At 46.3% G+C, this 25,247-nt stretch overlaps 14 non-coding genes and 1 pseudogene across 14 annotated transcripts; all 15 read left to right on the top strand.

Annotated features, from left to right (window-relative positions):
• Positions 1–1,431: 1,431 nt before the first annotated feature.
• On the top strand, positions 1,432–1,622 carry LOC142271734 (U2 spliceosomal RNA). The gene has a single exon (XR_012736741.1). It is a non-coding gene; the product is annotated as a U2 spliceosomal RNA (small nuclear RNA).
• A 1,387-nt stretch (positions 1,623–3,009) lies between these two features.
• On the top strand, positions 3,010–3,200 carry LOC142271733 (U2 spliceosomal RNA). The gene has a single exon (XR_012736740.1). It is a non-coding gene; the product is annotated as a U2 spliceosomal RNA (small nuclear RNA).
• Positions 3,201–4,763: 1,563 nt separating this feature from the next.
• Positions 4,764–4,974, top strand: LOC142271742 (U2 spliceosomal RNA; annotated as a pseudogene).
• Positions 4,975–6,361: 1,387 nt separating this feature from the next.
• LOC142271732 (U2 spliceosomal RNA) lies at positions 6,362–6,552 on the top strand. The gene has a single exon (XR_012736739.1). It is a non-coding gene; the product is annotated as a U2 spliceosomal RNA (small nuclear RNA).
• Positions 6,553–7,939: 1,387 nt separating this feature from the next.
• Positions 7,940–8,130, top strand: LOC142271731 (U2 spliceosomal RNA). The gene has a single exon (XR_012736738.1). It is a non-coding gene; the product is annotated as a U2 spliceosomal RNA (small nuclear RNA).
• Positions 8,131–9,517: 1,387 nt separating this feature from the next.
• Positions 9,518–9,708, top strand: LOC142271730 (U2 spliceosomal RNA). The gene has a single exon (XR_012736737.1). It is a non-coding gene; the product is annotated as a U2 spliceosomal RNA (small nuclear RNA).
• A 1,387-nt stretch (positions 9,709–11,095) lies between these two features.
• Positions 11,096–11,286, top strand: LOC142271735 (U2 spliceosomal RNA). Its single transcript, XR_012736742.1, has one exon. It is a non-coding gene; the product is annotated as a U2 spliceosomal RNA (small nuclear RNA).
• Positions 11,287–12,673: 1,387 nt separating this feature from the next.
• Positions 12,674–12,864, top strand: LOC142271728 (U2 spliceosomal RNA). Its single transcript, XR_012736735.1, has one exon. It is a non-coding gene; the product is annotated as a U2 spliceosomal RNA (small nuclear RNA).
• A 1,387-nt stretch (positions 12,865–14,251) lies between these two features.
• On the top strand, positions 14,252–14,442 carry LOC142271726 (U2 spliceosomal RNA). Its single transcript, XR_012736734.1, has one exon. It is a non-coding gene; the product is annotated as a U2 spliceosomal RNA (small nuclear RNA).
• Positions 14,443–15,829: 1,387 nt separating this feature from the next.
• On the top strand, positions 15,830–16,020 carry LOC142271725 (U2 spliceosomal RNA). Its single transcript, XR_012736733.1, has one exon. It is a non-coding gene; the product is annotated as a U2 spliceosomal RNA (small nuclear RNA).
• Positions 16,021–17,407: 1,387 nt separating this feature from the next.
• Positions 17,408–17,598, top strand: LOC142271724 (U2 spliceosomal RNA). Its single transcript, XR_012736732.1, has one exon. It is a non-coding gene; the product is annotated as a U2 spliceosomal RNA (small nuclear RNA).
• A 1,387-nt stretch (positions 17,599–18,985) lies between these two features.
• Positions 18,986–19,176, top strand: LOC142271723 (U2 spliceosomal RNA). The gene has a single exon (XR_012736731.1). It is a non-coding gene; the product is annotated as a U2 spliceosomal RNA (small nuclear RNA).
• A 1,387-nt stretch (positions 19,177–20,563) lies between these two features.
• Positions 20,564–20,754, top strand: LOC142271722 (U2 spliceosomal RNA). Its single transcript, XR_012736730.1, has one exon. It is a non-coding gene; the product is annotated as a U2 spliceosomal RNA (small nuclear RNA).
• Positions 20,755–22,141: 1,387 nt separating this feature from the next.
• LOC142271721 (U2 spliceosomal RNA) lies at positions 22,142–22,332 on the top strand. The gene has a single exon (XR_012736729.1). It is a non-coding gene; the product is annotated as a U2 spliceosomal RNA (small nuclear RNA).
• Positions 22,333–23,719: 1,387 nt separating this feature from the next.
• LOC142271720 (U2 spliceosomal RNA) lies at positions 23,720–23,910 on the top strand. The gene has a single exon (XR_012736728.1). It is a non-coding gene; the product is annotated as a U2 spliceosomal RNA (small nuclear RNA).
• Positions 23,911–25,247: the final 1,337 nt, after the last annotated feature.

Below are 25,247 nucleotides of genomic sequence, written 5' to 3'. Positions count from 1 at the left end.
CATTGACCTGGTATTGCAGTACCTCCAGGAACGGTGCACCCCTTCTTAACCCAGTTTCCAAAAGCAGAACTCAATTCACCTGATTCATATTAGCCCGATTTAATGAATTGGAAGAAAGCATACGTCTTCATATGCACCTCAATTTGGCCCATTCACTTTTCACACTTCCTCCTTTTGTTTTTTATCTTTCACACTTTTGACTTTCTTTATTCATCCAAATAGCAAACTCATCACCACTCAACCTGACCAACTCGGCTATGTCCCCGTGCTGCAGTTCTCTGTCTTATCTAGATCATTTGCAATTGAATGGAATAGATCCCTTTTGGACAAAGTGGATTCACCTGCTGCTGCAGTGACCACAGGTGTGATAACATCTAGAATTGGCATCTGGTGCGATCTCTCCGCTTCCACTCCAAAGAAAGTTACCTGTTTATTCCTATCATGCATTGGTTTTTGGGGTTTTCTTTGAGTAATGATGATCTCTTTAGTAGTCTGTTGGCGCCCTCTCCTGGAGGAATAGTTTGCTTGCTCTTGGACATTCTAAAAGAGAGGTCATGATAGACATTGAGCTTCTGAGCTCAATTGGGGACAGTCATGGGTGATGAATGTTTGCAACCTACTGCGAAGCCTCATACCGCAATATAAGGAACGTCAAATACTAAGAAAGGGCGGCCTATGAAAGAATTACTACTTTCAATAAGTACACTTAAACGGCTAATTGGGAATAGAAAAACTGTAAAAAGCCCTCTGAGAAAGCCCCCCTCTAACCTTTGATAGTAAGCTTTTCTGTAGTCTGCCTGTTGATGTATTTTCCGTTTGAACTGTGCACAACATGAAGAGACGGAACACTGGCGGCTTGTCACAATGCCCCCCGATGACATCACAATAGCGCTGCTGCCTAGAAAACAAGCTGCGCAGAAGAAGTTGTTCTTTGGGTGGGAGGGTGGGCTAGTGGAAGGAGGGGGCAATCTCTTTTTTTCCCGGGTGGTAGGGGGATGACAGGAGAAGGGAAGCGGGTGGTGAGAAAGGTACAGAGGGCAGGGTTTGGGGGCTGGGAAGGAAAGGGAAAAGATTAGGGTTTGGGGATGATGAAAGGGCTTTCTACGGGTAAGGATGGCAAAGGGTGGCAGTGACGGAAAGTCAGGCAACCTGTCCTGTCCGTCTTTTTGTATCGTGAATTGGAAAGACTGCAAGGGGGAGGGGAGTTGCTTGCGCCCTAAAGGAGGAGTTATTCAGATTCATTGCAGTGGGCGGCGGCTGCAAAACGCACCATTCTTCTTGTTTTGGCTCTGCAAAGCAGCCTTTTCAAGGGTTGGCTTGGGTGACAAAATGTCTTGTGTAGGCGTGGGTTTGTCTCCCTCTCGCTCTCTCTCCCTAAGATGTGTCCGGCATAGGCCAGGGTGCCACTCGAGGCCCAAACCAATTCTGGTTATCGCTTCTCGGCCTTTTGGCTAAGATCAAGTGTAGTATCTGTTCTTATCAGTTTAATATCTGATACGTCCCCTATCTGGGGACCATATATTAAATGGATTTTTAGAACAGGGAGATGGAAAAAGAGCTTGCTCTGTCCACTCCACGCATTGACCTGGTATTGCAGTACCTCCAGGAACGGTGCACCCCTTCTTAACCCAGTTTCCAAAAGCAGAACTCAATTCACCTGATTCATATTAGCCCGATTTAATGAATTGGAAGAAAGCATACGTCTTCATATGCACCTCAATTTGGCCCATTCACTTTTCACACTTCCTCCTTTTGTTTTTTATCTTTCACACTTTTGACTTTCTTTATTCATCCAAATAGCAAACTCATCACCACTCAACCTGACCAACTCGGCTATGTCCCCGTGCTGCAGTTCTCTGTCTTATCTAGATCATTTGCAATTGAATGGAATAGATCCCTTTTGGACAAAGTGGATTCACCTGCTGCTGCAGTGACCACAGGTGTGATAACATCTAGAATTGGCATCTGGTGCGATCTCTCCGCTTCCACTCCAAAGAAAGTTACCTGTTTATTCCTATCATGCATTGGTTTTTGGGGTTTTCTTTGAGTAATGATGATCTCTTTAGTAGTCTGTTGGCGCCCTCTCCTGGAGGAATAGTTTGCTTGCTCTTGGACATTCTAAAAGAGAGGTCATGATAGACATTGAGCTTCTGAGCTCAATTGGGGACAGTCATGGGTGATGAATGTTTGCAACCTACTGCGAAGCCTCATACCGCAATATAAGGAACGTCAAATACTAAGAAAGGGCGGCCTATGAAAGAATTACTACTTTCAATAAGTACACTTAAACGGCTAATTGGGAATAGAAAAACTGTAAAAAGCCCTCTGAGAAAGCCCCCCTCTAACCTTTGATAGTAAGCTTTTCTGTAGTCTGCCTGTTGATGTATTTTCCGTTTGAACTGTGCACAACATGAAGAGACGGAACACTGGCGGCTTGTCACAATGCCCCCCGATGACATCACAATAGCGCTGCTGCCTAGAAAACAAGCTGCGCAGAAGAAGTTGTTCTTTGGGTGGGAGGGTGGGCTAGTGGAAGGAGGGGGCAATCTCTTTTTTTCCCGGGTGGTAGGGGGATGACAGGAGAAGGGAAGCGGGTGGTGAGAAAGGTACAGAGGGCAGGGTTTGGGGGCTGGGAAGGAAAGGGAAAAGATTAGGGTTTGGGGATGATGAAAGGGCTTTCTACGGGTAAGGATGGCAAAGGGTGGCAGTGACGGAAAGTCAGGCAACCTGTCCTGTCCGTCTTTTTGTATCGTGAATTGGAAAGACTGCAAGTGGGAGGGGAGTTGCTTGCGCCCTAAAGGAGGAGTTATTCAGATTCATTGCAGTGGGCGGCGGCTGCAAAACGCACCATTCTTCTTGTTTTGGCTCTGCAAAGCAGCCTTTTCAAGGGTTGGCTTGGGTGACAAAATGTCTTGTGTAGGCGTGGGTTTGTCTCCCTCTCGCTCTCTCTCCCTAAGATGTGTCCGGCATAGGCCAGGGTGCCACTCGAGGCCCAAACCAATTCTGGTTATCGCTTCTCGGCCTTTTGGCTAAGATCAAGTGTAGTATCTGTTCTTATCAGTTTAATATCTGATACGTCCCCTATCTGGGGACCATATATTAAATGGATTTTTAGAACAGGGAGATGGAAAAAGAGCTTGCTCTGTCCACTCCACGCATTGACCTGGTATTGCAGTACCTCCAGGAACGGTGCACCCCTTCTTAACCCAGTTTCCAAAAGCAGAACTCAATTCACCTGATTCATATTAGCCCGATTTAATGAATTGGAAGAAAGCATACGTCTTCATATGCACCTCAATTTGGCCCATTCACTTTTCACACTTCCTCCTTTTGTTTTTTATCTTTCACACTTTTGACTTTCTTTATTCATCCAAATAGCAAACTCATCACCACTCAACCTGACCAACTCGGCTATGTCCCCGTGCTGCAGTTCTCTGTCTTATCTAGATCATTTGCAATTGAATGGAATAGATCCCTTTTGGACAAAGTGGATTCACCTGCTGCTGCAGTGACCACAGGTGTGATAACATCTAGAATTGGCATCTGGTGCGATCTCTCCGCTTCCACTCCAAAGAAAGTTACCTGTTTATTCCTATCATGCATTGGTTTTTGGGGTTTTCTTTGAGTAATGATGATCTCTTTAGTAGTCTGTTGGCGCCCTCTCCTGGAGGAATAGTTTGCTTGCTCTTGGACATTCTAAAAGAGAGGTCATGATAGACATTGAGCTTCTGAGCTCAATTGGGGACAGTCATGGGTGATGAATGTTTGCAACCTACTGCGAAGCCTCATACCGCAATATAAGGAACGTCAAATACTAAGAAAGGGCGGCCTATGAAAGAATTACTACTTTCAATAAGTACACTTAAACGGCTAATTGGGAATAGAAAAACTGTAAAAAGCCCTCTGAGAAAGCCCCCCTCTAACCTTTGATAGTAAGCTTTTCTGTAGTCTGCCTGTTGATGTATTTTCCGTTTGAACTGTGCACAACATGAAGAGACGGAACACTGGCGGCTTGTCACAATGCCCCCCGATGACATCACAATAGCGCTGCTGCCTAGAAAACAAGCTGCGCAGAAGAAGTTGTTCTTTGGGTGGGAGGGTGGGCTAGTGGAAGGAGGGGGCAATCTCTTTTTTTCCCGGGTGGTAGGGGGATGACAGGAGAAGGGAAGCGGGTGGTGAGAAAGGTACAGAGGGCAGGGTTTGGGGGCTGGGAAGGAAAGGGAAAAGATTAGGGTTTGGGGATGATGAAAGGGCTTTCTACGGGTAAGGATGGCAAAGGGTGGCAGTGACGGAAAGTCAGGCAACCTGTCCTGTCCGTCTTTTTGTATCGTGAATTGGAAAGACTGCAAGGGGGAGGGGAGTTGCTTGCGCCCTAAAGGAGGAGTTATTCAGATTCATTGCAGTGGGCGGCGGCTGCAAAACGCACCATTCTTCTTGTTTTGGCTCTGCAAAGCAGCCTTTTCAAGGGTTGGCTTGGGTGACAAAATGTCTTGTGTAGGCGTGGGTTTGTCTCCCTCTCGCTCTCTCTCCCTAAGATGTGTCCGGCATAGGCCAGGGTGCCACTCGAGGCCCAAACCAATTCTGGTTATCGCTTCTCGGCCTTTTGGCTAAGATCAAGTGTAGTTTGGGAGGGTACTACCTTGGTTGGTGCTGAAAGGTGCCAGGGTATTGCACAACTGCTGGCCTTGGGGGAGTGTGCATCGTAGGATGTCATAGCCCTCTTGTGACGGACAGTTACCTGGGCAACGAGAGGCGGTCTCTTTATTATTTTCAAACTCATCCTTCAAAAAAAAAAAAAAAAAAAAAAAAAAAAAAAAAAAATCTGTTCTTATCAGTTTAATATCTGATACGTCCCCTATCTGGGGACCATATATTAAATGGATTTTTAGAACAGGGAGATGGAAAAAGAGCTTGCTCTGTCCACTCCACGCATTGACCTGGTATTGCAGTACCTCCAGGAACGGTGCACCCCTTCTTAACCCAGTTTCCAAAAGCAGAACTCAATTCACCTGATTCATATTAGCCCGATTTAATGAATTGGAAGAAAGCATACGTCTTCATATGCACCTCAATTTGGCCCATTCACTTTTCACACTTCCTCCTTTTGTTTTTTATCTTTCACACTTTTGACTTTCTTTATTCATCCAAATAGCAAACTCATCACCACTCAACCTGACCAACTCGGCTATGTCCCCGTGCTGCAGTTCTCTGTCTTATCTAGATCATTTGCAATTGAATGGAATAGATCCCTTTTGGACAAAGTGGATTCACCTGCTGCTGCAGTGACCACAGGTGTGATAACATCTAGAATTGGCATCTGGTGCGATCTCTCCGCTTCCACTCCAAAGAAAGTTACCTGTTTATTCCTATCATGCATTGGTTTTTGGGGTTTTCTTTGAGTAATGATGATCTCTTTAGTAGTCTGTTGGCGCCCTCTCCTGGAGGAATAGTTTGCTTGCTCTTGGACATTCTAAAAGAGAGGTCATGATAGACATTGAGCTTCTGAGCTCAATTGGGGACAGTCATGGGTGATGAATGTTTGCAACCTACTGCGAAGCCTCATACCGCAATATAAGGAACGTCAAATACTAAGAAAGGGCGGCCTATGAAAGAATTACTACTTTCAATAAGTACACTTAAACGGCTAATTGGGAATAGAAAAACTGTAAAAAGCCCTCTGAGAAAGCCCCCCTCTAACCTTTGATAGTAAGCTTTTCTGTAGTCTGCCTGTTGATGTATTTTCCGTTTGAACTGTGCACAACATGAAGAGACGGAACACTGGCGGCTTGTCACAATGCCCCCCGATGACATCACAATAGCGCTGCTGCCTAGAAAACAAGCTGCGCAGAAGAAGTTGTTCTTTGGGTGGGAGGGTGGGCTAGTGGAAGGAGGGGGCAATCTCTTTTTTTCCCGGGTGGTAGGGGGATGACAGGAGAAGGGAAGCGGGTGGTGAGAAAGGTACAGAGGGCAGGGTTTGGGGGCTGGGAAGGAAAGGGAAAAGATTAGGGTTTGGGGATGATGAAAGGGCTTTCTACGGGTAAGGATGGCAAAGGGTGGCAGTGACGGAAAGTCAGGCAACCTGTCCTGTCCGTCTTTTTGTATCGTGAATTGGAAAGACTGCAAGGGGGAGGGGAGTTGCTTGCGCCCTAAAGGAGGAGTTATTCAGATTCATTGCAGTGGGCGGCGGCTGCAAAACGCACCATTCTTCTTGTTTTGGCTCTGCAAAGCAGCCTTTTCAAGGGTTGGCTTGGGTGACAAAATGTCTTGTGTAGGCGTGGGTTTGTCTCCCTCTCGCTCTCTCTCCCTAAGATGTGTCCGGCATAGGCCAGGGTGCCACTCGAGGCCCAAACCAATTCTGGTTATCGCTTCTCGGCCTTTTGGCTAAGATCAAGTGTAGTATCTGTTCTTATCAGTTTAATATCTGATACGTCCCCTATCTGGGGACCATATATTAAATGGATTTTTAGAACAGGGAGATGGAAAAAGAGCTTGCTCTGTCCACTCCACGCATTGACCTGGTATTGCAGTACCTCCAGGAACGGTGCACCCCTTCTTAACCCAGTTTCCAAAAGCAGAACTCAATTCACCTGATTCATATTAGCCCGATTTAATGAATTGGAAGAAAGCATACGTCTTCATATGCACCTCAATTTGGCCCATTCACTTTTCACACTTCCTCCTTTTGTTTTTTATCTTTCACACTTTTGACTTTCTTTATTCATCCAAATAGCAAACTCATCACCACTCAACCTGACCAACTCGGCTATGTCCCCGTGCTGCAGTTCTCTGTCTTATCTAGATCATTTGCAATTGAATGGAATAGATCCCTTTTGGACAAAGTGGATTCACCTGCTGCTGCAGTGACCACAGGTGTGATAACATCTAGAATTGGCATCTGGTGCGATCTCTCCGCTTCCACTCCAAAGAAAGTTACCTGTTTATTCCTATCATGCATTGGTTTTTGGGGTTTTCTTTGAGTAATGATGATCTCTTTAGTAGTCTGTTGGCGCCCTCTCCTGGAGGAATAGTTTGCTTGCTCTTGGACATTCTAAAAGAGAGGTCATGATAGACATTGAGCTTCTGAGCTCAATTGGGGACAGTCATGGGTGATGAATGTTTGCAACCTACTGCGAAGCCTCATACCGCAATATAAGGAACGTCAAATACTAAGAAAGGGCGGCCTATGAAAGAATTACTACTTTCAATAAGTACACTTAAACGGCTAATTGGGAATAGAAAAACTGTAAAAAGCCCTCTGAGAAAGCCCCCCTCTAACCTTTGATAGTAAGCTTTTCTGTAGTCTGCCTGTTGATGTATTTTCCGTTTGAACTGTGCACAACATGAAGAGACGGAACACTGGCGGCTTGTCACAATGCCCCCCGATGACATCACAATAGCGCTGCTGCCTAGAAAACAAGCTGCGCAGAAGAAGTTGTTCTTTGGGTGGGAGGGTGGGCTAGTGGAAGGAGGGGGCAATCTCTTTTTTTCCCGGGTGGTAGGGGGATGACAGGAGAAGGGAAGCGGGTGGTGAGAAAGGTACAGAGGGCAGGGTTTGGGGGCTGGGAAGGAAAGGGAAAAGATTAGGGTTTGGGGATGATGAAAGGGCTTTCTACGGGTAAGGATGGCAAAGGGTGGCAGTGACGGAAAGTCAGGCAACCTGTCCTGTCCGTCTTTTTGTATCGTGAATTGGAAAGACTGCAAGGGGGAGGGGAGTTGCTTGCGCCCTAAAGGAGGAGTTATTCAGATTCATTGCAGTGGGCGGCGGCTGCAAAACGCACCATTCTTCTTGTTTTGGCTCTGCAAAGCAGCCTTTTCAAGGGTTGGCTTGGGTGACAAAATGTCTTGTGTAGGCGTGGGTTTGTCTCCCTCTCGCTCTCTCTCCCTAAGATGTGTCCGGCATAGGCCAGGGTGCCACTCGAGGCCCAAACCAATTCTGGTTATCGCTTCTCGGCCTTTTGGCTAAGATCAAGTGTAGTATCTGTTCTTATCAGTTTAATATCTGATACGTCCCCTATCTGGGGACCATATATTAAATGGATTTTTAGAACAGGGAGATGGAAAAAGAGCTTGCTCTGTCCACTCCACGCATTGACCTGGTATTGCAGTACCTCCAGGAACGGTGCACCCCTTCTTAACCCAGTTTCCAAAAGCAGAACTCAATTCACCTGATTCATATTAGCCCGATTTAATGAATTGGAAGAAAGCATACGTCTTCATATGCACCTCAATTTGGCCCATTCACTTTTCACACTTCCTCCTTTTGTTTTTTATCTTTCACACTTTTGACTTTCTTTATTCATCCAAATAGCAAACTCATCACCACTCAACCTGACCAACTCGGCTATGTCCCCGTGCTGCAGTTCTCTGTCTTATCTAGATCATTTGCAATTGAATGGAATAGATCCCTTTTGGACAAAGTGGATTCACCTGCTGCTGCAGTGACCACAGGTGTGATAACATCTAGAATTGGCATCTGGTGCGATCTCTCCGCTTCCACTCCAAAGAAAGTTACCTGTTTATTCCTATCATGCATTGGTTTTTGGGGTTTTCTTTGAGTAATGATGATCTCTTTAGTAGTCTGTTGGCGCCCTCTCCTGGAGGAATAGTTTGCTTGCTCTTGGACATTCTAAAAGAGAGGTCATGATAGACATTGAGCTTCTGAGCTCAATTAGGGACAGTCATGGGTGATGAATGTTTGCAACCTACTGCGAAGCCTCATACCGCAATATAAGGAACGTCAAATACTAAGAAAGGGCGGCCTATGAAAGAATTACTACTTTCAATAAGTACACTTAAACGGCTAATTGGGAATAGAAAAACTGTAAAAAGCCCTCTGAGAAAGCCCCCCTCTAACCTTTGATAGTAAGCTTTTCTGTAGTCTGCCTGTTGATGTATTTTCCGTTTGAACTGTGCACAACATGAAGAGACGGAACACTGGCGGCTTGTCACAATGCCCCCCGATGACATCACAATAGCGCTGCTGCCTAGAAAACAAGCTGCGCAGAAGAAGTTGTTCTTTGGGTGGGAGGGTGGGCTAGTGGAAGGAGGGGGCAATCTCTTTTTTTCCCGGGTGGTAGGGGGATGACAGGAGAAGGGAAGCGGGTGGTGAGAAAGGTACAGAGGGCAGGGTTTGGGGGCTGGGAAGGAAAGGGAAAAGATTAGGGTTTGGGGATGATGAAAGGGCTTTCTACGGGTAAGGATGGCAAAGGGTGGCAGTGACGGAAAGTCAGGCAACCTGTCCTGTCCGTCTTTTTGTATCGTGAATTGGAAAGACTGCAAGGGGGAGGGGAGTTGCTTGCGCCCTAAAGGAGGAGTTATTCAGATTCATTGCAGTGGGCGGCGGCTGCAAAACGCACCATTCTTCTTGTTTTGGCTCTGCAAAGCAGCCTTTTCAAGGGTTGGCTTGGGTGACAAAATGTCTTGTGTAGGCGTGGGTTTGTCTCCCTCTCGCTCTCTCTCCCTAAGATGTGTCCGGCATAGGCCAGGGTGCCACTCGAGGCCCAAACCAATTCTGGTTATCGCTTCTCGGCCTTTTGGCTAAGATCAAGTGTAGTATCTGTTCTTATCAGTTTAATATCTGATACGTCCCCTATCTGGGGACCATATATTAAATGGATTTTTAGAACAGGGAGATGGAAAAAGAGCTTGCTCTGTCCACTCCACGCATTGACCTGGTATTGCAGTACCTCCAGGAACGGTGCACCCCTTCTTAACCCAGTTTCCAAAAGCAGAACTCAATTCACCTGATTCATATTAGCCCGATTTAATGAATTGGAAGAAAGCATACGTCTTCATATGCACCTCAATTTGGCCCATTCACTTTTCACACTTCCTCCTTTTGTTTTTTATCTTTCACACTTTTGACTTTCTTTATTCATCCAAATAGCAAACTCATCACCACTCAACCTGACCAACTCGGCTATGTCCCCGTGCTGCAGTTCTCTGTCTTATCTAGATCATTTGCAATTGAATGGAATAGATCCCTTTTGGACAAAGTGGATTCACCTGCTGCTGCAGTGACCACAGGTGTGATAACATCTAGAATTGGCATCTGGTGCGATCTCTCCGCTTCCACTCCAAAGAAAGTTACCTGTTTATTCCTATCATGCATTGGTTTTTGGGGTTTTCTTTGAGTAATGATGATCTCTTTAGTAGTCTGTTGGCGCCCTCTCCTGGAGGAATAGTTTGCTTGCTCTTGGACATTCTAAAAGAGAGGTCATGATAGACATTGAGCTTCTGAGCTCAATTGGGGACAGTCATGGGTGATGAATGTTTGCAACCTACTGCGAAGCCTCATACCGCAATATAAGGAACGTCAAATACTAAGAAAGGGCGGCCTATGAAAGAATTACTACTTTCAATAAGTACACTTAAACGGCTAATTGGGAATAGAAAAACTGTAAAAAGCCCTCTGAGAAAGCCCCCCTCTAACCTTTGATAGTAAGCTTTTCTGTAGTCTGCCTGTTGATGTATTTTCCGTTTGAACTGTGCACAACATGAAGAGACGGAACACTGGCGGCTTGTCACAATGCCCCCCGATGACATCACAATAGCGCTGCTGCCTAGAAAACAAGCTGCGCAGAAGAAGTTGTTCTTTGGGTGGGAGGGTGGGCTAGTGGAAGGAGGGGGCAATCTCTTTTTTTCCCGGGTGGTAGGGGGATGACAGGAGAAGGGAAGCGGGTGGTGAGAAAGGTACAGAGGGCAGGGTTTGGGGGCTGGGAAGGAAAGGGAAAAGATTAGGGTTTGGGGATGATGAAAGGGCTTTCTACGGGTAAGGATGGCAAAGGGTGGCAGTGACGGAAAGTCAGGCAACCTGTCCTGTCCGTCTTTTTGTATCGTGAATTGGAAAGACTGCAAGGGGGAGGGGAGTTGCTTGCGCCCTAAAGGAGGAGTTATTCAGATTCATTGCAGTGGGCGGCGGCTGCAAAACGCACCATTCTTCTTGTTTTGGCTCTGCAAAGCAGCCTTTTCAAGGGTTGGCTTGGGTGACAAAATGTCTTGTGTAGGCGTGGGTTTGTCTCCCTCTCGCTCTCTCTCCCTAAGATGTGTCCGGCATAGGCCAGGGTGCCACTCGAGGCCCAAACCAATTCTGGTTATCGCTTCTCGGCCTTTTGGCTAAGATCAAGTGTAGTATCTGTTCTCATCAGTTTAATATCTGATACGTCCCCTATCTGGGGACCATATATTAAATGGATTTTTAGAACAGGGAGATGGAAAAAGAGCTTGCTCTGTCCACTCCACGCATTGACCTGGTATTGCAGTACCTCCAGGAACGGTGCACCCCTTCTTAACCCAGTTTCCAAAAGCAGAACTCAATTCACCTGATTCATATTAGCCCGATTTAATGAATTGGAAGAAAGCATACGTCTTCATATGCACCTCAATTTGGCCCATTCACTTTTCACACTTCCTCCTTTTGTTTTTTATCTTTCACACTTTTGACTTTCTTTATTCATCCAAATAGCAAACTCATCACCACTCAACCTGACCAACTCGGCTATGTCCCCGTGCTGCAGTTCTCTGTCTTATCTAGATCATTTGCAATTGAATGGAATAGATCCCTTTTGGACAAAGTGGATTCACCTGCTGCTGCAGTGACCACAGGTGTGATAACATCTAGAATTGGCATCTGGTGCGATCTCTCCGCTTCCACTCCAAAGAAAGTTACCTGTTTATTCCTATCATGCATTGGTTTTTGGGGTTTTCTTTGAGTAATGATGATCTCTTTAGTAGTCTGTTGGCGCCCTCTCCTGGAGGAATAGTTTGCTTGCTCTTGGACATTCTAAAAGAGAGGTCATGATAGACATTGAGCTTCTGAGCTCAATTGGGGACAGTCATGGGTGATGAATGTTTGCAACCTACTGCGAAGCCTCATACCGCAATATAAGGAACGTCAAATACTAAGAAAGGGCGGCCTATGAAAGAATTACTACTTTCAATAAGTACACTTAAACGGCTAATTGGGAATAGAAAAACTGTAAAAAGCCCTCTGAGAAAGCCCCCCTCTAACCTTTGATAGTAAGCTTTTCTGTAGTCTGCCTGTTGATGTATTTTCCGTTTGAACTGTGCACAACATGAAGAGACGGAACACTGGCGGCTTGTCACAATGCCCCCCGATGACATCACAATAGCGCTGCTGCCTAGAAAACAAGCTGCGCAGAAGAAGTTGTTCTTTGGGTGGGAGGGTGGGCTAGTGGAAGGAGGGGGCAATCTCTTTTTTTCCCGGGTGGTAGGGGGATGACAGGAGAAGGGAAGCGGGTGGTGAGAAAGGTACAGAGGGCAGGGTTTGGGGGCTGGGAAGGAAAGGGAAAAGATTAGGGTTTGGGGATGATGAAAGGGCTTTCTACGGGTAAGGATGGCAAAGGGTGGCAGTGACGGAAAGTCAGGCAACCTGTCCTGTCCGTCTTTTTGTATCGTGAATTGGAAAGACTGCAAGGGGGAGGGGAGTTGCTTGCGCCCTAAAGGAGGAGTTATTCAGATTCATTGCAGTGGGCGGCGGCTGCAAAACGCACCATTCTTCTTGTTTTGGCTCTGCAAAGCAGCCTTTTCAAGGGTTGGCTTGGGTGACAAAATGTCTTGTGTAGGCGTGGGTTTGTCTCCCTCTCGCTCTCTCTCCCTAAGATGTGTCCGGCATAGGCCAGGGTGCCACTCGAGGCCCAAACCAATTCTGGTTATCGCTTCTCGGCCTTTTGGCTAAGATCAAGTGTAGTATCTGTTCTTATCAGTTTAATATCTGATACGTCCCCTATCTGGGGACCATATATTAAATGGATTTTTAGAACAGGGAGATGGAAAAAGAGCTTGCTCTGTCCACTCCACGCATTGACCTGGTATTGCAGTACCTCCAGGAACGGTGCACCCCTTCTTAACCCAGTTTCCAAAAGCAGAACTCAATTCACCTGATTCATATTAGCCCGATTTAATGAATTGGAAGAAAGCATACGTCTTCATATGCACCTCAATTTGGCCCATTCACTTTTCACACTTCCTCCTTTTGTTTTTTATCTTTCACACTTTTGACTTTCTTTATTCATCCAAATAGCAAACTCATCACCACTCAACCTGACCAACTCGGCTATGTCCCCGTGCTGCAGTTCTCTGTCTTATCTAGATCATTTGCAATTGAATGGAATAGATCCCTTTTGGACAAAGTGGATTCACCTGCTGCTGCAGTGACCACAGGTGTGATAACATCTAGAATTGGCATCTGGTGCGATCTCTCCGCTTCCACTCCAAAGAAAGTTACCTGTTTATTCCTATCATGCATTGGTTTTTGGGGTTTTCTTTGAGTAATGATGATCTCTTTAGTAGTCTGTTGGCGCCCTCTCCTGGAGGAATAGTTTGCTTGCTCTTGGACATTCTAAAAGAGAGGTCATGATAGACATTGAGCTTCTGAGCTCAATTGGGGACAGTCATGGGTGATGAATGTTTGCAACCTACTGCGAAGCCTCATACCGCAATATAAGGAACGTCAAATACTAAGAAAGGGCGGCCTATGAAAGAATTACTACTTTCAATAAGTACACTTAAACGGCTAATTGGGAATAGAAAAACTGTAAAAAGCCCTCTGAGAAAGCCCCCCTCTAACCTTTGATAGTAAGCTTTTCTGTAGTCTGCCTGTTGATGTATTTTCCGTTTGAACTGTGCACAACATGAAGAGACGGAACACTGGCGGCTTGTCACAATGCCCCCCGATGACATCACAATAGCGCTGCTGCCTAGAAAACAAGCTGCGCAGAAGAAGTTGTTCTTTGGGTGGGAGGGTGGGCTAGTGGAAGGAGGGGGCAATCTCTTTTTTTCCCGGGTGGTAGGGGGATGACAGGAGAAGGGAAGCGGGTGGTGAGAAAGGTACAGAGGGCAGGGTTTGGGGGCTGGGAAGGAAAGGGAAAAGATTAGGGTTTGGGGATGATGAAAGGGCTTTCTACGGGTAAGGATGGCAAAGGGTGGCAGTGACGGAAAGTCAGGCAACCTGTCCTGTCCGTCTTTTTGTATCGTGAATTGGAAAGACTGCAAGGGGGAGGGGAGTTGCTTGCGCCCTAAAGGAGGAGTTATTCAGATTCATTGCAGTGGGCGGCGGCTGCAAAACGCACCATTCTTCTTGTTTTGGCTCTGCAAAGCAGCCTTTTCAAGGGTTGGCTTGGGTGACAAAATGTCTTGTGTAGGCGTGGGTTTGTCTCCCTCTCGCTCTCTCTCCCTAAGATGTGTCCGGCATAGGCCAGGGTGCCACTCGAGGCCCAAACCAATTCTGGTTATCGCTTCTCGGCCTTTTGGCTAAGATCAAGTGTAGTATCTGTTCTTATCAGTTTAATATCTGATACGTCCCCTATCTGGGGACCATATATTAAATGGATTTTTAGAACAGGGAGATGGAAAAAGAGCTTGCTCTGTCCACTCCACGCATTGACCTGGTATTGCAGTACCTCCAGGAACGGTGCACCCCTTCTTAACCCAGTTTCCAAAAGCAGAACTCAATTCACCTGATTCATATTAGCCCGATTTAATGAATTGGAAGAAAGCATACGTCTTCATATGCACCTCAATTTGGCCCATTCACTTTTCACACTTCCTCCTTTTGTTTTTTATCTTTCACACTTTTGACTTTCTTTATTCATCCAAATAGCAAACTCATCACCACTCAACCTGACCAACTCGGCTATGTCCCCGTGCTGCAGTTCTCTGTCTTATCTAGATCATTTGCAATTGAATGGAATAGATCCCTTTTGGACAAAGTGGATTCACCTGCTGCTGCAGTGACCACAGGTGTGATAACATCTAGAATTGGCATCTGGTGCGATCTCTCCGCTTCCACTCCAAAGAAAGTTACCTGTTTATTCCTATCATGCATTGGTTTTTGGGGTTTTCTTTGAGTAATGATGATCTCTTTAGTAGTCTGTTGGCGCCCTCTCCTGGAGGAATAGTTTGCTTGCTCTTGGACATTCTAAAAGAGAGGTCATGATAGACATTGAGCTTCTGAGCTCAATTGGGGACAGTCATGGGTGATGAATGTTTGCAACCTACTGCGAAGCCTCATACCGCAATATAAGGAACGTCAAATACTAAGAAAGGGCGGCCTATGAAAGAATTACTACTTTCAATAAGTACACTTAAACGGCTAATTGGGAATAGAAAAACTGTAAAAAGCCCTCTGAGAAAGCCCCCCTCTAACCTTTGATAGTAAGCTTTTCTGTAGTCTGCCTGTTGATGTATTTTCCGTTTGAACTGTGCACAACATGAAGAGACGGAACACTGGCGGCTTGTCACAATGCCCCCCGATGACATCACAATAGCGCTGCTGCCTAGAAAACAAGCTGCGCAGAAGAAGTTGTTCTTTGGGTGGGAGGGTGGGCTAGTGGAAGGAGGGGGCAATCTCTTTTTTTCCCGGGTGGTAGGGGGATGACAGGAGAAGGGAAGCGGGTGGTGAGAAAGGTACAGAGGGCAGGGTTTGGGGGCTGGGAAGGAAAGGGAAAAGATTAGGGTTTGGGGATGATGAAAGGGCTTTCTACGGGTAAGGATGGCAAAGGGTGGCAGTGACGGAAAGTCAGGCAACCTGTCCTGTCCGTCTTTTTGTATCGTGAATTGGAAAGACTGCAAGGGGGAGGGGAGTTGCTTGCGCCCTAAAGGAGGAGTTATTCAGATTCATTGCAGTGGGCGGCGGCTGCAAAACGCACCATTCTTCTTGTTTTGGCTCTGCAAAGCAGCCTTTTCAAGGGTTGGCTTGGGTGACAAAATGTCTTGTGTAGGCGTGGGTTTGTCTCCCTCTCGCTCTCTCTCCCTAAGATGTGTCCGGCATAGGCCAGGGTGCCACTCGAGGCCCAAACCAATTCTGGTTATCGCTTCTCGGCCTTTTGGCTAAGATCAAGTGTAGTATCTGTTCTTATCAGTTTAATATCTGATACGTCCCCTATCTGGGGACCATATATTAAATGGATTTTTAGAACAGGGAGATGGAAAAAGAGCTTGCTCTGTCCACTCCACGCATTGACCTGGTATTGCAGTACCTCCAGGAACGGTGCACCCCTTCTTAACCCAGTTTCCAAAAGCAGAACTCAATTCACCTGATTCATATTAGCCCGATTTAATGAATTGGAAGAAAGCATACGTCTTCATATGCACCTCAATTTGGCCCATTCACTTTTCACACTTCCTCCTTTTGTTTTTTATCTTTCACACTTTTGACTTTCTTTATTCATCCAAATAGCAAACTCATCACCACTCAACCTGACCAACTCGGCTATGTCCCCGTGCTGCAGTTCTCTGTCTTATCTAGATCATTTGCAATTGAATGGAATAGATCCCTTTTGGACAAAGTGGATTCACCTGCTGCTGCAGTGACCACAGGTGTGATAACATCTAGAATTGGCATCTGGTGCGATCTCTCCGCTTCCACTCCAAAGAAAGTTACCTGTTTATTCCTATCATGCATTGGTTTTTGGGGTTTTCTTTGAGTAATGATGATCTCTTTAGTAGTCTGTTGGCGCCCTCTCCTGGAGGAATAGTTTGCTTGCTCTTGGACATTCTAAAAGAGAGGTCATGATAGACATTGAGCTTCTGAGCTCAATTGGGGACAGTCATGGGTGATGAATGTTTGCAACCTACTGCGAAGCCTCATACCGCAATATAAGGAACGTCAAATACTAAGAAAGGGCGGCCTATGAAAGAATTACTACTTTCAATAAGTACACTTAAACGGCTAATTGGGAATAGAAAAACTGTAAAAAGCCCTCTGAGAAAGCCCCCCTCTAACCTTTGATAGTAAGCTTTTCTGTAGTCTGCCTGTTGATGTATTTTCCGTTTGAACTGTGCACAACATGAAGAGACGGAACACTGGCGGCTTGTCACAATGCCCCCCGATGACATCACAATAGCGCTGCTGCCTAGAAAACAAGCTGCGCAGAAGAAGTTGTTCTTTGGGTGGGAGGGTGGGCTAGTGGAAGGAGGGGGCAATCTCTTTTTTTCCCGGGTGGTAGGGGGATGACAGGAGAAGGGAAGCGGGTGGTGAGAAAGGTACAGAGGGCAGGGTTTGGGGGCTGGGAAGGAAAGGGAAAAGATTAGGGTTTGGGGATGATGAAAGGGCTTTCTACGGGTAAGGATGGCAAAGGGTGGCAGTGACGGAAAGTCAGGCAACCTGTCCTGTCCGTCTTTTTGTATCGTGAATTGGAAAGACTGCAAGGGGGAGGGGAGTTGCTTGCGCCCTAAAGGAGGAGTTATTCAGATTCATTGCAGTGGGCGGCGGCTGCAAAACGCACCATTCTTCTTGTTTTGGCTCTGCAAAGCAGCCTTTTCAAGGGTTGGCTTGGGTGACAAAATGTCTTGTGTAGGCGTGGGTTTGTCTCCCTCTCGCTCTCTCTCCCTAAGATGTGTCCGGCATAGGCCAGGGTGCCACTCGAGGCCCAAACCAATTCTGGTTATCGCTTCTCGGCCTTTTGGCTAAGATCAAGTGTAGTATCTGTTCTTATCAGTTTAATATCTGATACGTCCCCTATCTGGGGACCATATATTAAATGGATTTTTAGAACAGGGAGATGGAAAAAGAGCTTGCTCTGTCCACTCCACGCATTGACCTGGTATTGCAGTACCTCCAGGAACGGTGCACCCCTTCTTAACCCAGTTTCCAAAAGCAGAACTCAATTCACCTGATTCATATTAGCCCGATTTAATGAATTGGAAGAAAGCATACGTCTTCATATGCACCTCAATTTGGCCCATTCACTTTTCACACTTCCTCCTTTTGTTTTTTATCTTTCACACTTTTGACTTTCTTTATTCATCCAAATAGCAAACTCATCACCACTCAACCTGACCAACTCGGCTATGTCCCCGTGCTGCAGTTCTCTGTCTTATCTAGATCATTTGCAATTGAATGGAATAGATCCCTTTTGGACAAAGTGGATTCACCTGCTGCTGCAGTGACCACAGGTGTGATAACATCTAGAATTGGCATCTGGTGCGATCTCTCCGCTTCCACTCCAAAGAAAGTTACCTGTTTATTCCTATCATGCATTGGTTTTTGGGGTTTTCTTTGAGTAATGATGATCTCTTTAGTAGTCTGTTGGCGCCCTCTCCTGGAGGAATAGTTTGCTTGCTCTTGGACATTCTAAAAGAGAGGTCATGATAGACATTGAGCTTCTGAGCTCAATTGGGGACAGTCATGGGTGATGAATGTTTGCAACCTACTGCGAAGCCTCATACCGCAATATAAGGAACGTCAAATACTAAGAAAGGGCGGCCTATGAAAGAATTACTACTTTCAATAAGTACACTTAAACGGCTAATTGGGAATAGAAAAACTGTAAAAAGCCCTCTGAGAAAGCCCCCCTCTAACCTTTGATAGTAAGCTTTTCTGTAGTCTGCCTGTTGATGTATTTTCCGTTTGAACTGTGCACAACATGAAGAGACGGAACACTGGCGGCTTGTCACAATGCCCCCCGATGACATCACAATAGCGCTGCTGCCTAGAAAACAAGCTGCGCAGAAGAAGTTGTTCTTTGGGTGGGAGGGTGGGCTAGTGGAAGGAGGGGGCAATCTCTTTTTTTTCCGGGTGGTAGGGGGATGACAGGAGAAGGGAAGCGGGTGGTGAGAAAGGTACAGAGGGCAGGGTTTGGGGGCTGGGAAGGAAAGGGAAAAGATTAGGGTTTGGGGATGATGAAAGGGCTTTCTACGGGTAAGGATGGCAAAGGGTGGCAGTGACGGAAAGTCAGGCAACCTGTCCTGTCCGTCTTTTTGTATCGTGAATTGGAAAGACTGCAAGGGGGAGGGGAGTTGCTTGCGCCCTAAAGGAGGAGTTATTCAGATTCATTGCAGTGGGCGGCGGCTGCAAAACGCACCATTCTTCTTGTTTTGGCTCTGCAAAGCAGCCTTTTCAAGGGTTGGCTTGGGTGACAAAATGTCTTGTGTAGGCGTGGGTTTGTCTCCCTCTCGCTCTCTCTCCCTAAGATGTGTCCGGCATAGGCCAGGGTGCCACTCGAGGCCCAAACCAATTCTGGTTATCGCTTCTCGGCCTTTTGGCTAAGATCAAGTGTAGTATCTGTTCTTATCAGTTTAATATCTGATACGTCCCCTATCTGGGGACCATATATTAAATGGATTTTTAGAACAGGGAGATGGAAAAAGAGCTTGCTCTGTCCACTCCACGCATTGACCTGGTATTGCAGTACCTCCAGGAACGGTGCACCCCTTCTTAACCCAGTTTCCAAAAGCAGAACTCAATTCACCTGATTCATATTAGCCCGATTTAATGAATTGGAAGAAAGCATACGTCTTCATATGCACCTCAATTTGGCCCATTCACTTTTCACACTTCCTCCTTTTGTTTTTTATCTTTCACACTTTTGACTTTCTTTATTCATCCAAATAGCAAACTCATCACCACTCAACCTGACCAACTCGGCTATGTCCCCGTGCTGCAGTTCTCTGTCTTATCTAGATCATTTGCAATTGAATGGAATAGATCCCTTTTGGACAAAGTGGATTCACCTGCTGCTGCAGTGACCACAGGTGTGATAACATCTAGAATTGGCATCTGGTGCGATCTCTCCGCTTCCACTCCAAAGAAAGTTACCTGTTTATTCCTATCATGCATTGGTTTTTGGGGTTTTCTTTGAGTAATGATGATCTCTTTAGTAGTCTGTTGGCGCCCTCTCCTGGAGGAATAGTTTGCTTGCTCTTGGACATTCTAAAAGAGAGGTCATGATAGACATTGAGCTTCTGAGCTCAATTGGGGACAGTCATGGGTGATGAATGTTTGCAACCTACTGCGAAGCCTCATACCGCAATATAAGGAACGTCAAATACTAAGAAAGGGCGGCCTATGAAAGAATTACTACTTTCAATAAGTACACTTAAACGGCTAATTGGGAATAGAAAAACTGTAAAAAGCCCTCTGAGAAAGCCCCCCTCTAACCTTTGATAGTAAGCTTTTCTGTAGTCTGCCTGTTGATGTATTTTCCGTTTGAACTGTGCACAACATGAAGAGACGGAACACTGGCGGCTTGTCACAATGCCCCCCGATGACATCACAATAGCGCTGCTGCCTAGAAAACAAGCTGCGCAGAAGAAGTTGTTCTTTGGGTGGGAGGGTGGGCTAGTGGAAGGAGGGGGCAATCTCTTTTTTTCCCGGGTGGTAGGGGGATGACAGGAGAAGGGAAGCGGGTGGTGAGAAAGGTACAGAGGGCAGGGTTTGGGGGCTGGGAAGGAAAGGGAAAAGATTAGGGTTTGGGGATGATGAAAGGGCTTTCTACGGGTAAGGATGGCAAAGGGTGGCAGTGACGGAAAGTCAGGCAACCTGTCCTGTCCGTCTTTTTGTATCGTGAATTGGAAAGACTGCAAGGGGGAGGGGAGTTGCTTGCGCCCTAAAGGAGGAGTTATTCAGATTCATTGCAGTGGGCGGCGGCTGCAAAACGCACCATTCTTCTTGTTTTGGCTCTGCAAAGCAGCCTTTTCAAGGGTTGGCTTGGGTGACAAAATGTCTTGTGTAGGCGTGGGTTTGTCTCCCTCTCGCTCTCTCTCCCTAAGATGTGTCCGGCATAGGCCAGGGTGCCACTCGAGGCCCAAACCAATTCTGGTTATCGCTTCTCGGCCTTTTGGCTAAGATCAAGTGTAGTATCTGTTCTTATCAGTTTAATATCTGATACGTCCCCTATCTGGGGACCATATATTAAATGGATTTTTAGAACAGGGAGATGGAAAAAGAGCTTGCTCTGTCCACTCCACGCATTGACCTGGTATTGCAGTACCTCCAGGAACGGTGCACCCCTTCTTAACCCAGTTTCCAAAAGCAGAACTCAATTCACCTGATTCATATTAGCCCGATTTAATGAATTGGAAGAAAGCATACGTCTTCATATGCACCTCAATTTGGCCCATTCACTTTTCACACTTCCTCCTTTTGTTTTTTATCTTTCACACTTTTGACTTTCTTTATTCATCCAAATAGCAAACTCATCACCACTCAACCTGACCAACTCGGCTATGTCCCCGTGCTGCAGTTCTCTGTCTTATCTAGATCATTTGCAATTGAATGGAATAGATCCCTTTTGGACAAAGTGGATTCACCTGCTGCTGCAGTGACCACAGGTGTGATAACATCTAGAATTGGCATCTGGTGCGATCTCTCCGCTTCCACTCCAAAGAAAGTTACCTGTTTATTCCTATCATGCATTGGTTTTTGGGGTTTTCTTTGAGTAATGATGATCTCTTTAGTAGTCTGTTGGCGCCCTCTCCTGGAGGAATAGTTTGCTTGCTCTTGGACATTCTAAAAGAGAGGTCATGATAGACATTGAGCTTCTGAGCTCAATTGGGGACAGTCATGGGTGATGAATGTTTGCAACCTACTGCGAAGCCTCATACCGCAATATAAGGAACGTCAAATACTAAGAAAGGGCGGCCTATGAAAGAATTACTACTTTCAATAAGTACACTTAAACGGCTAATTGGGAATAGAAAAACTGTAAAAAGCCCTCTGAGAAAGCCCCCCTCTAACCTTTGATAGTAAGCTTTTCTGTAGTCTGCCTGTTGATGTATTTTCCGTTTGAACTGTGCACAACATGAAGAGACGGAACACTGGCGGCTTGTCACAATGCCCCCCGATGACATCACAATAGCGCTGCTGCCTAGAAAACAAGCTGCGCAGAAGAAGTTGTTCTTTGGGTGGGAGGGTGGGCTAGTGGAAGGAGGGGGCAATCTCTTTTTTTCCCGGGTGGTAGGGGGATGACAGGAGAAGGGAAGCGGGTGGTGAGAAAGGTACAGAGGGCAGGGTTTGGGGGCTGGGAAGGAAAGGGAAAAGATTAGGGTTTGGGGATGATGAAAGGGCTTTCTACGGGTAAGGATGGCAAAGGGTGGCAGTGACGGAAAGTCAGGCAACCTGTCCTGTCCGTCTTTTTGTATCGTGAATTGGAAAGACTGCAAGGGGGAGGGGAGTTGCTTGCGCCCTAAAGGAGGAGTTATTCAGATTCATTGCAGTGGGCGGCGGCTGCAAAACGCACCATTCTTCTTGTTTTGGCTCTGCAAAGCAGCCTTTTCAAGGGTTGGCTTGGGTGACAAAATGTCTTGTGTAGGCGTGGGTTTGTCTCCCTCTCGCTCTCTCTCCCTAAGATGTGTCCGGCATAGGCCAGGGTGCCACTCGAGGCCCAAACCAATTCTGGTTATCGCTTCTCGGCCTTTTGGCTAAGATCAAGTGTAGTATCTGTTCTTATCAGTTTAATATCTGATACGTCCCCTATCTGGGGACCATATATTAAATGGATTTTTAGAACAGGGAGATGGAAAAAGAGCTTGCTCTGTCCACTCCACGCATTGACCTGGTATTGCAGTACCTCCAGGAACGGTGCACCCCTTCTTAACCCAGTTTCCAAAAGCAGAACTCAATTCACCTGATTCATATTAGCCCGATTTAATGAATTGGAAGAAAGCATACGTCTTCATATGCACCTCAATTTGGCCCATTCACTTTTCACACTTCCTCCTTTTGTTTTTTATCTTTCACACTTTTGACTTTCTTTATTCATCCAAATAGCAAACTCATCACCACTCAACCTGACCAACTCGGCTATGTCCCCGTGCTGCAGTTCTCTGTCTTATCTAGATCATTTGCAATTGAATGGAATAGATCCCTTTTGGACAAAGTGGATTCACCTGCTGCTGCAGTGACCACAGGTGTGATAACATCTAGAATTGGCATCTGGTGCGATCTCTCCGCTTCCACTCCAAAGAAAGTTACCTGTTTATTCCTATCATGCATTGGTTTTTGGGGTTTTCTTTGAGTAATGATGATCTCTTTAGTAGTCTGTTGGCGCCCTCTCCTGGAGGAATAGTTTGCTTGCTCTTGGACATTCTAAAAGAGAGGTCATGATAGACATTGAGCTTCTGAGCTCAATTGGGGACAGTCATGGGTGATGAATGTTTGCAACCTACTGCGAAGCCTCATACCGCAATATAAGGAACGTCAAATACTAAGAAAGGGCGGCCTATGAAAGAATTACTACTTTCAATAAGTACACTTAAACGGCTAATTGGGAATAGAAAAACTGTAAAAAGCCCTCTGAGAAAGCCCCCCTCTAACCTTTGATAGTAAGCTTTTCTGTAGTCTGCCTGTTGATGTATTTTCCGTTTGAACTGTGCACAACATGAAGAGACGGAACACTGGCGGCTTGTCACAATGCCCCCCGATGACATCACAATAGCGCTGCTGCCTAGAAAACAAGCTGCGCAGAAGAAGTTGTTCTTTGGGTGGGAGGGTGGGCTAGTGGAAGGAGGGGGCAATCTCTTTTTTTCCCGGGTGGTAGGGGGATGACAGGAGAAGGGAAGCGGGTGGTGAGAAAGGTACAGAGGGCAGGGTTTGGGGGCTGGGAAGGAAAGGGAAAAGATTAGGGTTTGGGGATGATGAAAGGGCTTTCTACGGGTAAGGATGGCAAAGGGTGGCAGTGACGGAAAGTCAGGCAACCTGTCCTGTCCGTCTTTTTGTATCGTGAATTGGAAAGACTGCAAGGGGGAGGGGAGTTGCTTGCGCCCTAAAGGAGGAGTTATTCAGATTCATTGCAGTGGGCGGCGGCTGCAAAACGCACCATTCTTCTTGTTTTGGCTCTGCAAAGCAGCCTTTTCAAGGGTTGGCTTGGGTGACAAAATGTCTTGTGTAGGCGTGGGTTTGTCTCCCTCTCGCTCTCTCTCCCTAAGATGTGTCCGGCATAGGCCAGGGTGCCACTCGAGGCCCAAACCAATTCTGGTTATCGCTTCTCGGCCTTTTGGCTAAGATCAAGTGTAGTATCTGTTCTTATCAGTTTAATATCTGATACGTCCCCTATCTGGGGACCATATATTAAATGGATTTTTAGAACAGGGAGATGGAAAAAGAGCTTGCTCTGTCCACTCCACGCATTGACCTGGTATTGCAGTACCTCCAGGAACGGTGCACCCCTTCTTAACCCAGTTTCCAAAAGCAGAACTCAATTCACCTGATTCATATTAGCCCGATTTAATGAATTGGAAGAAAGCATACGTCTTCATATGCACCTCAATTTGGCCCATTCACTTTTCACACTTCCTCCTTTTGTTTTTTATCTTTCACACTTTTGACTTTCTTTATTCATCCAAATAGCAAACTCATCACCACTCAACCTGACCAACTCGGCTATGTCCCCGTGCTGCAGTTCTCTGTCTTATCTAGATCATTTGCAATTGAATGGAATAGATCCCTTTTGGACAAAGTGGATTCACCTGCTGCTGCAGTGACCACAGGTGTGATAACATCTAGAATTGGCATCTGGTGCGATCTCTCCGCTTCCACTCCAAAGAAAGTTACCTGTTTATTCCTATCATGCATTGGTTTTTGGGGTTTTCTTTGAGTAATGATGATCTCTTTAGTAGTCTGTTGGCGCCCTCTCCTGGAGGAATAGTTTGCTTGCTCTTGGACATTCTAAAAGAGAGGTCATGATAGACATTGAGCTTCTGAGCTCAATTGGGGACAGTCATGGGTGATGAATGTTTGCAACCTACTGCGAAGCCTCATACCGCAATATAAGGAACGTCAAATACTAAGAAAGGGCGGCCTATGAAAGAATTACTACTTTCAATAAGTACACTTAAACGGCTAATTGGGAATAGAAAAACTGTAAAAAGCCCTCTGAGAAAGCCCCCCTCTAACCTTTGATAGTAAGCTTTTCTGTAGTCTGCCTGTTGATGTATTTTCCGTTTGAACTGTGCACAACATGAAGAGACGGAACACTGGCGGCTTGTCACAATGCCCCCCGATGACATCACAATAGCGCTGCTGCCTAGAAAACAAGCTGCGCAGAAGAAGTTGTTCTTTGGGTGGGAGGGTGGGCTAGTGGAAGGAGGGGGCAATCTCTTTTTTTCCCGGGTGGTAGGGGGATGACAGGAGAAGGGAAGCGGGTGGTGAGAAAGGTACAGAGGGCAGGGTTTGGGGGCTGGGAAGGAAAGGGAAAAGATTAGGGTTTGGGGATGATGAAAGGGCTTTCTACGGGTAAGGATGGCAAAGGGTGGCAGTGACGGAAAGTCAGGCAACCTGTCCTGTCCGTCTTTTTGTATCGTGAATTGGAAAGACTGCAAGGGGGAGGGGAGTTGCTTGCGCCCTAAAGGAGGAGTTATTCAGATTCATTGCAGTGGGCGGCGGCTGCAAAACGCACCATTCTTCTTGTTTTGGCTCTGCAAAGCAGCCTTTTCAAGGGTTGGCTTGGGTGACAAAATGTCTTGTGTAGGCGTGGGTTTGTCTCCCTCTCGCTCTCTCTCCCTAAGAT

Source organism: Anomaloglossus baeobatrachus, unplaced genomic scaffold, assembly GCF_048569485.1.
Source record: "Anomaloglossus baeobatrachus isolate aAnoBae1 unplaced genomic scaffold, aAnoBae1.hap1 Scaffold_3384, whole genome shotgun sequence".
Classification (NCBI taxonomy): domain Eukaryota; kingdom Metazoa; phylum Chordata; class Amphibia; order Anura; family Aromobatidae; genus Anomaloglossus; species Anomaloglossus baeobatrachus.
The sequence above is the reverse complement of the archived record's forward strand: the minus strand, read 5'-3'. Positions and strand labels throughout refer to the sequence as shown.